General features: G+C 39.0%; 1 long non-coding RNA gene across 3 annotated transcripts; it reads right to left on the bottom strand.

Moving 5' to 3' along the window:
- Positions 1–3,335: 3,335 nt before the first annotated feature.
- On the bottom strand, positions 3,336–6,080 carry LOC111192920 (uncharacterized). Of its 3 annotated transcripts, none has more exons than XR_007425369.1 (3): positions 6,015–6,080; positions 4,058–4,125; positions 3,336–3,460 (listed from the first exon to the last, which is right to left on the bottom strand). It is a non-coding gene; the product is annotated as an uncharacterized LOC111192920 (long non-coding RNA). The 3 variants fall into 3 exon arrangements; XR_002650170.2 differs by lacking the exon at positions 6,015–6,080 and adding an exon at positions 4,777–5,601; XR_007425370.1 differs by lacking the exon at positions 6,015–6,080 and adding an exon at positions 4,808–5,601.
- Positions 6,081–13,045: the final 6,965 nt, after the last annotated feature.

The following is a 13,045-nucleotide window of genomic DNA, read 5'->3' as shown; positions in this document are numbered from 1 at the left end:
TGGAAGAGACTGTTGGGTCAAGTGGAACAGAAAAGGGGTCAAACTGGCATTTTGCTGGGTATTTACTGTTGAACTTTGAAACCAAACCTGACCAGTAAGGTTGTTCCTGCCCTGCATCAATTCCACAGCCTTAACTCAAATCTGCAGGGCTTTGCTAGACAATTATACTCCTTTGCAGGGAAGCTTGTGGTGCACCACTGCGATAACAGTGTTGGGTTAACACGAGATTAAAAGAACATTTGTGCTCTGAACATTTCCACTGGCTTGCCTTGGTGGTTTTTGAGGGGGCTTATTGGAAGAGACAACCTCCAGACGACTTGTGCATGCGGACGGACGGTTGTATAACCACCGAACGCCCACCCGAGCGCTAAACATACACTCAAAAAAATAATTCGTTGGATTTACTTAATCCAGTTATGTCAACAATTTCCACTAAACTGAGTTGTGTTTGATATAATTAAATCATTTATTTAGGATTCAAGTGACTATTTTTTGTAATACCAACATGGCTGTATTATGTAAACACAACATAACTGTATTATGTAAATTCAACATGACTGTATTAGGTAAAACCAACATGACTAGATTATTTACAACCAATATATTGGTGTCAAAGTTAGCTTGGATTAAATTAATAGGTTTGTGTATAGATAACTAAATCGACCAACATAAACTCAACAAAATGCTCTTTCTTTTGTTTTAATTAACTGTGTTGATTAATGACAACAGAAAGGTATTTCATTATACTGAACTAAGTCACTTATGTAAATGTAACATAACTGCTGGTTTACCAAAACTTAAGTCAGTTAAGTTGAAACTACAAAGTATAGTTAGGTAGGTCTTTCTCAATAGTAATATATGTCTTTCTAAAAAGTATTTAACTAGTTTACAAAACTAGTACATAACTAACTGTTACAACTGCAGTTATTTTAAGCTGAATAACAAAATCTGACAGTCAGCATTTTCCAAAATGTAAATTCAAATCACAATTACGTTGTTTCTGTGAAATAATTATTTAGCACACAGACAAACCATGGTCAACTGCATACATTGCAAACAAAAGGAGTCCTTTATGGTCATTTGCAACATTTAATTGGTATTTTTTGTCCTTTTACAAGGTTGTTTTGCAATGTGCACACAACAAAAAGTACATGGGATCCCAATTTACCTTTACTTACACACAACCTTTAGCTGAACTGTTACAAATCTTTTGAACATCTTACATTTCTGAAATCTAAATCCCTTTTAACTCATTAGCCACACATTAGATAAAACACAACTGCTTCTGAGTTACAATTTCATCCTTCTGAACTGCATTTAAACAAACATTAAATCAGGTCTTTGTAATCCGGATCCAACGCGATACACAGTTAGCCTAAAGAAACACGCTTAATTAGCTTTACATTTGAGAACCCCAAGAAGTATGTCAAAACCTGACCCTGGTTAAGAAACCCTGCATTAGATCATTTTATTTCTTCATATAAAAAAAAAACACATCTTCCAATAGAGAATATAAAATTGCCTGAATTGAACTTTCCTGTTTACTTTTGAGACTTGAAAAACATCTGACTTAATAAGAACTTTATATTAAAACATCTCTTTTCAATGCCAGCAGTTTCTAATTATGATAAAATAATTTTTAAAAGCACATCTTCTATTACATTGACCCAATATAATAAGGCATAAAATAAATAATTAAATAAAATAAAATTTCATTTGCTTATCAATTCCATAAGTGCAACACATTAGCCAGATCATTATCAAAACACCATGCTTAAACCAATACATGTAAAACATGGTACCAGTGACTTCTGTTCACTTTTCCCCTCACTTTTTTAGCTCCACTGATCCTATTAGACACAGTTTAGTTTTATAATTACAGACTGCATTTAGTATGCCTATTTTATCCTCTTGCCTGTCACAATTATATATTGAATAATATATTTATTTTAAATTATAAATGGACCTCAATCTTTTTTCCCCTCTATTACTCAGTGCTTACTTAAATCATGTGAATTAGTTAGTATATTGACTATTTAAAAACAGTGGTTTTCTTTATAAATTTAAACTTAATTTTTTTTACTTATATTCCAATATCTGAATATTCAAATTAGTTAAACATTTATCCTCCATAGAGCAGCTATTTGCGTGGTGGGTCTTTCTGAGCACTGCAGTGACACTGGCATGATTGTGATGGTGTCAAATGGATTATGGTGGAGCAGTGTGTACCTTAATTTTAGTTGGGTTGCTCAAATCCAGTGTGCACACAAAGCCAGAGAGAAAGGACTATAAGACTAAAAAGTGCTACTGTATGGTCAGTGGAGCTGTTCAGATAGACAATGAGAATAGAAACCAGGATGATTAATGTTGTAGCATTAATATAAGGGTAACGGAAACCTTGTATCAAACAATTAAGAAAATTTAAAGTGAACCCCAGCTGGTATCACTTGTAAGCCTAAATTGGTGCAAAATAATGGCGGCACCCATATGTCAAATAAGTAGAATAAAAGCACTTCTGAAACTAATAATTTATTGTCCGTTTTTTTTTTTTTTTAACAACACCATAGCTTAGTGATTTAGAGTAATAACAACATATTAAGAAATAAGTGCTACCAGGCAGGGTTCCTTTTAAGAAATTTCTTAATACCCTTTGATGCATGGCGTTTTCCTGTTCTGGCTTTTAATATCCCTCCTTACTCCCTTTTGTGAACATTTTTAAAACGTTAAAACATCAAACATTAGAACTTCAAACAAAACCAGAACACTAACATTCAAATTGTCCTGGATTTCAAATACCTCAGGTCAAAGTTGTCCTCTTTGGAATACTCTGAAGTGGCACTCACTTTCAAAGTCTACACTTTCCCTTCAAACAGTTTGTTTTTTAACACTTGAGCCTTTCTTGACAGTTGTTTGTCATCCAGTTCCATAACAACTTTCTGCAGAACCTCAAACGTGTACTTAAGATTGGTTGGGTAGCTCAAATCCAGTGAGTACATGAGGCCAAATAAAATGGCAACTGCATTTGCAATGTTTCCAAGGGTGCGAAGTACTTCCACTCCTTCGATGACTATACCGACATCTTCCAGGTCATCAGTGGGTTCCGCCCCCTCCTTCTTTACAGCAAAGACTCCCAGAACTGTCTGCTCCATCTCCTGCTTGTCCTCAACATCCTGAAAGACAGAAAAAAATACACCATCAGCCAAATGACATAGACCCACACACACACACACAACCAATTCCAATCAAGTTTTTCCAATCATCAATTTGAGAAATGAAACTGCTTTAGCACTTCTGCTAATTAAGTTAGTAAAAAGGAATTTCACTATGCAGTTGTGACAAATATTTCTGTCTTTGTTGAGGGAAGGACGTGAGGGTTAAATTTGCATATGGATAAAAATAAATAATTAACTACTTTTACTTTCTTCTGCATCACAGTCTTTACACTTCCACATTCATGGTACTGAAAAAAAAAACATAAAAAAAATGCATATACAATTACCATTTGATATCTGTTGCTATTTTTATGCATTCCCCATAGTCCATTTTACTAGCTCATATTAAATATATATCTAGTTTTAGCCTTTGTTTGTTTATCAAAATACTGACTGCTTTTCTGTGTATAAATTTCACCCACATCTACTTTAATTACCGCTGCTAAGGTACATTTACGTTTAAAATTGAACTGCTCAACTACATTCACGATTGAAAAAGCACTGCCACTGCTAAATGTATTGTAATTTGCTGATATACCTTCTTGGATCTTAAAAAAGGTCTAGTGTTCAATAAATATTAATAGTAACTTTTTTATTGTTTTAAAAATATACACTGGTAAAATAAGTGGAAAATGAATGAGAGCATGCAAATAACATTTGGTATTCCTATTATTTACTTTTTTTCCAGTGCTCATTTGTAAAGTGATTTGAATGCAGCTTGTTAAAGGAGCTGGCACAGGATGGTCAATGAGGTCAATCTGGATTATAAACTATTAAACACATGTTGGGGCAAAAAACAGATATAACTTTAAATCAATACATGTTAAGAAGACCATTAAACTTACCACAAGAGCCAAAAAAGGTACACCACCCAGCCTACAATTGCAGGACTGTTCTTACTGACAGAGACACCCTGTAATAACACACAAGTTGTGGTTAGAAAAATAGGAATAACTAGGGGAGAAAAAAAAGTTCACCAGCTCTGACAAAAGCAAGAAATGGATTTAAGATTATTAACTGTTTGGCATTTTGAACATGCAGATCTGCTCTTAATTGCTGATACATTCATTTTTGCACACTTTAAAACACACAGGTTGGGTTAAGTTTAGTTGAGGTGAGTTTAAACAGGATTCACTCAGTCATTACCATTGCTAATATTGGTTAAACTATCTGGCTAAGCGCTAGAGACTATACTTTAGGTTATATTATACAGTAAATACAGATTTTAATAAAGGAGGAGCTACTTATGAGTTTTGTTGGCTGTTTGTCTATAAAACAGTTTTATTAAGAAATATATGTGTATCTTTGAAAAACTTAAAATAATGTGACATCAGGTCAGAGCAGCTTTAGTAACGATTCAAATTAATTAATTAATTAATCAGTCAGTCAGGCTATTCTGTTGGCTATATAGCTAACTAGCTAGTCAGCAAGCAAGGAAGTTTGCTAGCTATTAATGTGTCCGCTTTTGGTACACTAAGGCCATAAAATTCATAATATAACCACACACTTACATATAACCTTTAAAGATTACATTACAAAAAAGCACATATACAACGATAATTACTCGGATGGATCAAGATTCGCCCGCTTTTCACCTGCCTCGCGATCCTCGCCGACGTTTCTCGTTCATGGACTGAACTTCTGAGCATGCGCAGCATTTGTCCTACGGAAGCTTGTGCAAGTCACACAACACTGCGTTACCAAAGCCAGTTTACTGGAGAATACGCGGGCATTAAACCAAACTAAGTGGATTGTGTGGCTTCAGCGGGTCTTCAGTTTATGTTAAATCAGCCAAGCTGAACTTGGTTTAAAGCTAAAATGAGTACCGTGCACTTAAGTTATTTGTTTCAAACATTGTATTTCCCTGTGGGTATGAGCCCAATCTAGCTAAACCAAAAACACTTCACAAAATATCCCTTATTTACCGTGTGAACCACATTACACTACTAACGCAACTCCGAGACTGGCCGTTTAATGACGTTAGCCTGCTCGCGCTAGCATACTAGCGCCCTAGCACAAGCGAAGCTCATAATTCACACATTTGAAGACAAATATGAATAATTAACTACACATAAAAATATATTTTACACTATATGTGGTTACAACACCCCTATGATGCGATCGAAAGTCCGTGAATTGAGTTTAAAAGTTTGTTTTACGAGCTATGCTGGCGCTAGGGTGCTAACGCTAGCGAGCTAACACTAGCAAGCTAACGCTAGCGCCCTAGCGCTAGCATAGCTCGTAATTCACACATTGGTTGGCAGATATGAGTATCCAGATACACGTAAAATTAAAATGTACACCATATGAGGTTACGAGACCCACATGATGCGACCACAATTCCGTGAATTGAGTTTAAAAGTTTGTTTTACGAGCTATGCTGGCGCTAGGGTGCTAACGCTAGCGAGCTAACACTAGCGAGCTAACACTAGCAAGCTAACGCTAGCAAGCTAACGCTAGCAAGCTAACGCTAGCGCCCTAGCGCTAGCATAGCTCGTAATTTACACATTGGTTGGCAGATATGAGTATCCAGATACACGTAAAATTAAAATGTACACTATTTGAGGTTACGAGACCCACATGATGCGACCGCAATTCCGTGAATTGAGTTTAAAAGCATTTTGTGATTAAAAAAACGCTAATGCTAACTTGGCTAGCTAGCTAACATGAAGCTGACTGGCCAGGTAGATATTTTATTACACAGTGAGGTTTCTCTTACCTAAATTCCCCATACACACGAACCGCTTTTAATAAATTACCAAGTACAGCTTAAATATACATATATTTATGACTAATACTCACCGCACTCTCTGCTTTTCCAAAATAAAATGGCGCTGCTGCTGAAGAGAAGTCCACAGACAGCCACGATTGTCCCGGATGAAGAAAGTAGCCAGCCTGTTGAGTTTACTTCACTGGGATGCGTTCACCAAACATGCACTTATTAATTAAATCAGACAACTTAACTGACTTTCATCACAGCAGTCCAACTGACTCAGGTTTCACTTGCTAACACAAAGCTGTTAAGTAATTTTAATTAAAAATACTTGATTAAAATCAACAACAGGGTGAGTTTATTTTTTTGAGTGTAGGCACGCGCCTTCCCTCTTGTGCTCTCGTTTCTGTTCAGAACTCGCTGGTGGGAGGCAGGCAGGCAGGCATACAGGCTTCATTCTACCACAGACCAGAGGAGTGGGAGCAATGAATAGAAATCAAACAAAAAATCCATCAGATCCAGTAAGGCAAAAAAATAGGCATGCAGCAGTTGGGGATGTTCTAGGAATGTAGGCGGAGTTCCCTTACTGGACTATCGACTGTGTTTGACACCTTTAACCCTTAACATTTTGCAAAAAACTTACTCAACACAAATTATTTAGTTTGTGATATACACTTTATTTCTTCCAAAGGGGCAATGGGATTTGCAGAATTGCACTAATGATCAATTCTTATCATGACAAATGGTTATGCCTATGGATTTTCAAAGTTGGGAATAAACACTTCTCTGTAGTCTCTGGCTCTGAGGTGTTTGGCATGTTCTCCCAGTGTCTGTACCCAAACAACATGCCCATGTGGAGCCTTTATGGGGAGCCCCCTTTCTTGAAATCAGAGGTTGCGTCCCAATCACGTACTAGTTACTAATACTTACTGTTTTTTGAGTAAGCAGCATGTAGTAAATCTCCAATTAACACGGCCAATTACCCAGCCCACTTATTAGGACTCCCCCTACACTATTGATGCCCCAACACCAGGAGGGTGAAGACTAACACATGCCTCCTCCGATGCATGTGAAGTCAGCCACCGCCTCTTGTCGAGTCGCTGCACTCGGAGGAAAGTGCAGCAACTCAGTTCTGATAAATCAGCTCACAGACGCCTTGAGTGACGTCTTTAGAGTGATGTGGGGAAAGAGTGCCATCTACCCACCCAGAGAGAGAGCAAGGCCAATTGTGCTCTCTCAGGGCTCCGGTAGCCTATGGCAAGCTACATGTACAGGATTCGAACCGGCAATCTCCTGATCATAGTGGCAGAGCTTACCCTGCTTGACCACTCTGAGCCCTATAAAGATAAAAGTTTAAGTATAAAATTTGAGTAAACACAAATATCCCCAATACAAGAGTCTGGTAATAATAGACACTTCTTTTCCAACAAGGCTATGCAAAAAAAAAGTAAGATAGGAGCCATGTACTTAAGTCTAAAACCACATTGGAAAAGCTTGCAGACAACCATGCAGCAGTTAAATGCATTATGATATTAGTATTAACAATATATAGAACATATATTATGTACAGCACTCTCAAAATAGTAAAATACAAATAATGGCAGAGGCTGCAGCGTTTAAGGTGGAGAGGAGTCACAGAGGAATTAAAGAATGGACAATAATAATTAATTGCTGCACCACTTTCTGATAACATACGATAAAGCCCTAAACCAGGGGTCGGCAATTAAGTTTGGCCATGGGCCAGATATTATTTATTTAGCCATTACGTGGCTTTGGTTTTGGAAAATGAAGTGTAATGGGGTGGAGTGCTACAGACTAGCAGCTCTTCAACCCAGAGGTTTGTTGAACCCAACTGCAGAACATTTAAATTCAAAGCAGGTAAACCCAAGAAGAAAGGAAAAAATAAATAAATAAACTCACCGCTCCTTGGGTCATCAGGGTCACGGTACAATACACTACTGCTACCCTGGCTAGTTAATTGGGACGCAGCCAGAAAAAAATCTCCCTTACAGGGAGAACTGGTGGAAAACTAGAATGGGTGGAAACGGCAAGCGCAACAGAAAGACAGAATGTAACCAAAAGCTCGCCAGAGAAGCATTTTTTTTTTCATTATCGTTCCTTGTAAAGTTTAAACTACCTCACAGGCCAGATGTTTCATGCTTGCGGGCCACATCTGGCCCATGGATCTCCTATTGCGTCCCTGACCATGGTCCTGAAGGAAGAAGCATATTGGAAGATGAAAGACAAATGCTCCTATTAGCAATTTCTTCAAGAAAGACCACTTTAATCTGATAGAGGACAATTTCACAGTTGCAAATTGTTGCTATTGCGCCCCCTAGAGTTTAAAAATCTAGTTCTGTTGCCTTATTTGGTTGTAAATCAGCTTTAACTGATGATAAATTGAGAATTTTGTTTTTATTCTTTAGCAGTGGGAGGGGACCTTCCGAATATTGATACTCCTACTGGACGATGTGACAATATGCAAAGTAGAAAAGCCTCTGATTGGATTCTTTTTATCCTCCCCTTGTTCATCACTGAGCTCCGACTTCACACAGTAAACCACTTTAAGGGAATTTTTTATATATATCTGGCTGTACAGAGGCTTGTCACACTCTTGACATTTTTCCATCCCCCTCAATCCTGCCATCAAGTGTGTGTGTGTGTGTGTGTGTGTGTGTGGTTTGTGTGATTTTGTGGAATAAGTGGAATAATGAAGCAGTCTGAACTTTTTCATGCTTTCTGCTTGACATTAACAGACAATAAAAAGGACAGTAGCCACACACACACACACACACACACACACACACACACAGGTCATAACAAACTGTAGGTCCAAAGTGAATGTCAGAGCATCAGCAGAATATGGTGTGATGTAACTAAACAAAACACATTGCTAAGCTTCTTCACAGCTCACGTCCACTATAGTAGAGCACTAAATAGAATACATAGACAATAAAAGGGTAAATTAAATAAAACAGTAAGAAAACAATGGAGTTTTATGAGGAAAAAGTCATTGTGTCTTTGCTATCATAACGATGGGAAAAGTACACCTTGAGCAGTTTAAGCACGAAAAAGGCATGTACTAATTATCTTAAATTATCATGAATATCCTTAATTTGGGCATAACATGAAATAAACCAATCAGTGTGTCACCTGCCATTACCTTTAAGAGCCAGGTGATCTCTGACTTTGGCAGATTGCTATTTTCACAGCGCAGCTACCTGGACGTGCCCAATGCTTCTCAGCAGAGGAAACTGACCTGCTTGTTTGAGCTTGTTCATTGGTGATGTAAAAGTTTGCATAGCTGCCAGCTGGTACGCACTACTCACTATGCATTCATAAGCTGTTCTCACATTATGTATAGCTGTGTGTGTGTGTGTGTGTGTGTGTGTGTGTGTGTGTGTTGCAGCTCATAGGTCAGGGAGCAGAAAGACTGCAGGAGCCTCGCAGGCTGGAAAAGTGGAGCGTCAACAGAAAATAAATGACAGATGATTCCTCAACCCTTATATACTCCTAATGTCTCTTTCTCTTTCTATTTTTCTCTCTCCTTTAAACTCTCTCTTTCTCGCACATTTTCTCTCATTCTCTGTCTCTCTCTCTTTCTTATCTTTCTCTCCCATTCTCTTAATTTCTCTCTTTCTCTTTTTCTTTCTCCCTCAAACTCTGTTTCTCACCCAATCTCTCTAATTCTCTTTCTTTTTCTCTCTTTCTCTCACACACTCCCCTCCGCACTGTCCTACACTTTCACTTTCTCTCTCTTTTTTGTTCTCCTTTCTTCTTTCCATTCTATTGCTCTTCATCTCAGTCTACCTCTTTTACTTTCTTTCTCTTTCTCTATCATCTGTCTCTCTGTTCTCACACTATTTCTGATCCACCTTTTATTCTTTCTCTCTCTTTTACTCTCTCCTCTTATTCGGTCTTTTATTTGTTTTTCCTTCATTTTTTCTTTCCTTTATTTTTTTTCTTTCTTCTATTCTCTTGCTCTCCATCACTCTCAATGTTCCCCCTCATCTCTCGACTCATTTGCTCTCCGTTTCAGTTTCTTTCTGTCTTTTTCTTCTTTCCTTTCTATTTTTCTTTTCTCCCTCACCCACCACCTCCACTCCCTCTATTTTATATAATTCTCCTTTTCTCAGTCTAACCCCCCCAACCCCCCCCCCCCCAGCTCCCCCTACAGTGTGCTGCAGTGCCAAGTTAAGCAGTGCTGCAGCGACACTTGATGGCAGGCTAATGAAGCTCTCTCTCTCTCTCTATCTTTTTCTCTGTCTTTTTCTATTTCTCTCCTTCTCTCTTGCTCTCTCTCTGTCTTTCTCCATCACTCCATCTCTCTCTTTCCTTATCTCTCTTTCTTTCTTTCTCACTTTCTTTCTTACTTTCTTTTTTCTCCCTCTCTGACTACCTCATCTCTCTCTCTCTCCTTATCTATCTCTCTTTCTCACTTTATTTCTCTCTTTCTCTCTATCTCTATCTCCCTCCATCTCTACATCTCTCTCTCTCTTTCTTTTTCTCTCTTTCCCTCTCACTTTATTTCTCTCTTTCTCTCTTGCTTTCTGTCTATCTCTCCCTCCATCTCTCTCTCAGTCTTTCTCTCTATTTCTTTTTTCCCTCTTGCTTTATTTCTCTTTTTCTCTCTTGCTCTCTCTCTCTCTCCCTCACTTTCTTTCTTTCTCACTTTCTTTCTTACTTTCTTTTTTCTCCCTCTCTGACTACCTCATCTCTCTCTCTCTCCTTATCTATCTCTCTTTCTCACTTTATTTCTCTCTTTCTCTCTATCTCTATCTCCCTCCATCTCTACATCTCTCTCTCTCTTTCTTTTTCTCTCTTTCCCTCTCACTTTATTTCTCTCTTGCTTTCTGTCTATCTCTCCCTCCATCTCTCTCTCAGTCTTTCTCTCTATTTCTTTTTTCCCTCTTGCTTTATTTCTCTTTTTCTCTCTTGCTCTCTCTCTCTCCCTCACTTTCTTTCTCTCTTTCTCTCTCCCCCTCCCTCCCTCCCTCCCTACCTCCCTCCCTCCAGTATACACACACACTGGAAATCCCCAGACACACAAACACACATCTTAATCACTTGTGTGTTAAAAGTGTGTTAAAGATATCTGATCTTTAATCATGGTGCATTATTTATTGACATGCGGATGTAAAGCTACACACACACACACACAAACACAAAAACACACACAAACACAAACACACACACACACTACGCTCCCTAATTAGCTGCAGGGATCAAACGCAGAGGAACATGACGTGCACGGCTGCTGTGTTTATCAGAGTCATTTCCATAAACATGCTGACACTGGATTCCTCACAGAGCGCTGTTTACATTTACCCCAGATTATCTCTGGATCCTCAGGATTAAGGGAACACTAACCAGTTGAATTACACTGCCTGTGGGGTTCTAACACTGAGTCTAGTTAAAGGAACAGTCTGGTGAGAAATCTAATGAATGTGATTGATCACTGACCCCTGATCATCCTATCAGCTGAGACATGAAACAATGATAATATTCTAAGGAAGGGAAAAGTTAGAGAGAGGGAAAAGGCTATTCTTTTACTTCCTTGTAATTATATTTTAATAAATCCCCATTTAATAATGTGTCTCTAATAACTGTGTAGTTACACGTTAATAATCCATGTAATAACATTGAAACAGTTGTACAGGTTATGTAACTACACATTATTCAGTCAGTTAGAATTAAAGCATTTCCGTCCTATCCTCTACTCCCTTCCTCTCACTTTCTCCCCCGTCATCTTTTTTTCTGTCTTTTTGTCTCTCTTTTTTTCTACCAACCTATTCATTCATTCATTGTTTCTTTGTTTTTATTTCTTTCTATATTTCTTCTTTTCTCTAGCTCTCCATCTCTCTCACTTTTTTCCTCTTTCTTTTCATCTCTCTCATCTTATTCTGACTTTCATTTCCTTTCTTTTTCCTTAGTTTTGTCCTATCCTCTATGCCCTTCCTTGCATTTCTTTCTTTTCTTTGTTTGTTCGTTCTTTCGTTTGTTTGTTATTTCTTTATTTCTTTCCTTCTATATGTATTCGATTCTCTAGCTCTTCAGCTCTCATAAAAAAATTCCCTCTCTTTCATCTTATTCTGTCTTTCATTTCCTTTATTTTTCTTTATTTACTTCCTATACTCTATTTCCTTTTTCACACTTTCTCTGCCGTCAACTTTTTCTGTTTTTTTTTGTCTCTCTCTTTTCCACTATTGGTCTCATATTCTTTCTTTTGTTCTTTTTTTTTTTTATTCTCTAGACTCCATCTCTCTCACTCTTTTCCCCTCATAGAGTAGTTGAGTCTGGATGATATAAAAGTATGTTCACCCACCAGTAATATCTAGAAAACAGTGGGTGGAGTCCTGTGGGCAAGGTCCTGTGGGCAGGGTCCTGTGAGCAGCATCCTGTGAGCAGCGTCCTGTGAGCAGCGTCCTGTGGCCAGGGTCTTGTGGGCAGGGTCTTGTGGGCAGTGTCTTGTGGGCAGCGACCTGTGGGCAGCGACCTGTGGGCAGCGACCTGTGAGCAGTGTCCTGTGGCCAGGGTCTTGTGGGCAGCGTCCTGTGGGTAGCGTCCTGTGAGCAGTGTCCTGTGGCCAGGGTCTTGTGGGCAGTGTCCTGTGGGCAGGGTCCTGTGGGCAGGGCCCTGTGGGAGGCATCCGGTGGGCAGCCTCCTTTGGGCAGCCTCCTGTGAGTGGAGTCATGTGCGCAGCGTCCTGTGGGCAGTGTTCTGTAGGCAGGGTCTTGTGGGCAGCGTCCTGTGGGCAGCGTCCTGTGGGCAGGGTCCTGTGGGCAGGGTCCTGTGGGCAGGGTCCTGTGGCCAGGGTCTTGTGGGCAGTGTCCTGTGGGCAGGGTCCTGTGGGAGGCATCCGGTGGGCAGCCTCCTGTGGGCAGCCTCCTGTGGGCGGAGTCCTGTGGGCAGCGTCCTGTGGGCAGCGTCCTGTGGGCAGCGTCCTGTGGGCAGCGTCCTGTGTGCACTGATGAAAGACTATATATATATATATATATATATATATATATATATTATAATATAATATTTAAAATCATAATATTCTAACTGGACTGTGTATATAAATCTGAATATGTGAGTTCTGCATGAGTTTTGTTAAGTAATCAATTGACTCTCAGAG

This window comes from Astyanax mexicanus, chromosome 18 (genome assembly GCF_023375975.1).
Source record: "Astyanax mexicanus isolate ESR-SI-001 chromosome 18, AstMex3_surface, whole genome shotgun sequence".
NCBI classification, from domain to species: Eukaryota; Metazoa; Chordata; class Actinopteri; order Characiformes; family Acestrorhamphidae; genus Astyanax; species Astyanax mexicanus.
Note: the sequence above shows the minus strand (reverse complement) of the source record. Positions and strands in the feature narration are given on the sequence as shown.